The sequence below is a fragment of the Eptatretus burgeri genome, chromosome 6 (assembly GCF_056783735.1).
Source record: "Eptatretus burgeri isolate ZD-2024b chromosome 6, Ebu_testis_v1, whole genome shotgun sequence".
Taxonomy (NCBI): Eukaryota; Metazoa; Chordata; class Myxini; order Myxiniformes; family Myxinidae; genus Eptatretus; species Eptatretus burgeri.
In genome coordinates, this window is record NC_140966.1 from 111,103,810 (window position 1) to 111,106,609 (window position 2,800).

Consider the following 2,800-nt stretch of genomic DNA (forward strand, 5'->3'; position numbering starts at 1 on the left):
GGGTTGGCACACTCAGTGCAACAGAGAAATTATAACCAGCTTAACTGCTTGATTCTTTTCAAGATCATTTCAAGTTTGATCTGCACATTGCCAATGCACACCTGATCATGTGTCCGTGCTTTAGTGCATGACCTTACCAGAAAGTTTCTCAATTCACCCGATCTTCTGGTGATCGTTTCCTTTTGTATACAACGGTCGAGGCTCATGGAAGAGTTAACTGACAGAGGGTAGAAGGAAATGCACTAAAAATGGGGCAGGAGGAAGCCACTCAACTAGGAGATGAACAAACAAGAGGAGGAGAGAGAAGAAGGAAGGAAAATTGGTAACTGCAAATATAAGGGGAGGGTGAATGAGTGTTAAAAAAGAAGATTGCAGGTGGAGATGGAGGATTACCAGAGGTGGTGGTGCACTGGCAATTTTAAGCCTTGAGGATAAGAGTGGGATTAAATAGATTGAGGAAGGAAGTTTCACATGTGGAAGAAGAGTGAAGCGGAGGAGTGGAGGTGAGTGGCAAATCTAGATTTTGGGGGTTTCACAAAAAGGGGTTTGCTGGAAGAATGTGTGCATCCTGGAGGGACTGTGGAAGGACAGAGGGAGGAAAGGACAGAGGGAGCGAGATCCGAGGAGAAGCTAAACAAAGGAATCGCCAACAACCGACCTGTGATCAAAGAAAAGTATGACTCATGCTTCAACTTCTTTGTGACAGACTCGAATGATATTGAGAGTTTTGGATTCGACATCGTTAAGGTTAGACAGTTGTAAAGCAAGGGCATCAGCCCATGGGAAGGATTTCCGGTCTGGAGCGAGCTTTTGAGGCCAGCTTTGATATATGGTCTGCCAGAAAGAGGTTGATTACTGATGATGAGGCCCAGAAGTTTGAGATGCTGAACTTCTTATTGTAGTTGATTGTGGAAACAGGTAGCTGGGTTCATTTGATCATCTTTTTGAGAGACGATGTGATTGTGAGGTTTGCTTGGTTTTGGGGACATGTTCCAAGTGTTAGTTAGACCAGCATGAGATAGAGATACACACACACACACACACACACACACACACACACACACACACACACACACACACACACACACACACACACACACACACACACACACACACACACACACACACACACACACACACACACACAGCGATACAGATACCTGTGGTTATGATTAGGTATAATGTAGAGTGAGTCATCGATACTACTAAATGTTAGTGTGTGTCCGTCTCCTCTATAACTCTAAAACCAGGAAACCTAGCATCCTGAAACTTTGCATGCATACGTAGGGAACTCCAAGGAAGTGCACGAGTGAAAATTGGGTATTTATGTTAATTAAAACATCCCTTTTGATGATAATTAACGGCCTTCTTTAATTATATATTTTATCAGGCACATCCTTGGTCAACTCGATGTCTCTTACTGGGGTCTTAATTCACCATTTTTTGGCCTGCTCGACACAATGCCTTGACTTGGAACAGGCCGCAACTGTTTCTGAACGATAAAATCTTTTTTTCACTTTCATCACTCATATCATGGAATGCCTGATCATACCTATGAATCACTGGATACATTGCAATGCTTATAAACGCCTGGAGACGCCAGCGTTCATGACTTTATTTCATTTCCGCACATGCCATAACTTCTAGGCTCTCTTAATCTCAAAATGATTTTAAAATTAAAACTTTGTTATTGACTTCAGCAGCAGTTCCGAATGCGAAAAAAAAAGTTCTTTTGTCCAATTCGGATATTGCTTGACATTCCGGGTGCCTCCGGGTGCATGGTGTTTATATGACCGATCGGCGATCACTAATCGTTTGCCAAGCCAGCCATTCTTTATCAACCGTTTTGTTGAAGTGCTTGCTTGAGTGCTTAAGCCACTTGGCGAGCACTCTGCAATATTCCCAATGTCACTGAATACATCGACTGAATTGAACAAAGTTTAGGGCCCACTCACCTGTATTTGGCTATGTGGTGCGTTGGGTGGTGAAGCTTGCTGAAAATGTACAATTTTATTTTTCACCATGTTTCCACTTTTTGTATGGTCTTCTTTCATTGTACGATACGTCACTTCGGCATAGATAGATTAGCTTCGTTTTCAAAGGTTTCTTCAACCATTTCATTGGAGTTCTTGCTTGAGTGGTTTGCCACTCAGACCAGTGCTCTTCAAGCTTTGATGGCGATACCGCAGCATGGTTATATGTGGGGACATTTTCCCCGGAGTTAGGAAGGCAAAATAAGTGAGATGATTCTGATGAGTAAAAAATGTTTTCAGTTTTGACAAAGCAATGAAGCGCCATATCACGGCAAGATTGCTGAGAGGGATGCACGCTTGCTCTCAGCTGTATAGCCTGGGCTTGATTCCCGGCCCAGCTATAAACTGTCATCCCAGTATTTCACAGGCAGAATGATTCATGAATGTGTTTGCCATCTCTTGGATGGACGATAAACTGGATGTCACATCTGCCGAAATCCCCCCCCCCCTCCTCTCTCCTCCTCCCCTCTCTCTCCCCTCTCCCTTTCTCTTCCCTCCTCTCACCCATCACCCTCTCTCTCACACCACTGTCTCTCTCTCTCACACACACACACACACCTCTCTCTCTCACACACGCGCGCGCGCACACACACACACACACACACACACACACACACACACACACACACACACACACACACACACACACACACACACCTCTCTCTCCCACCCTTATCCCTCTCTTTTCCACCCCCTCTCCCTCTCTCCCACATCTCTCCCTCTCGATCCCACACCTTCCACTCCCCCTTCTCTCCACTGCTTCCCCC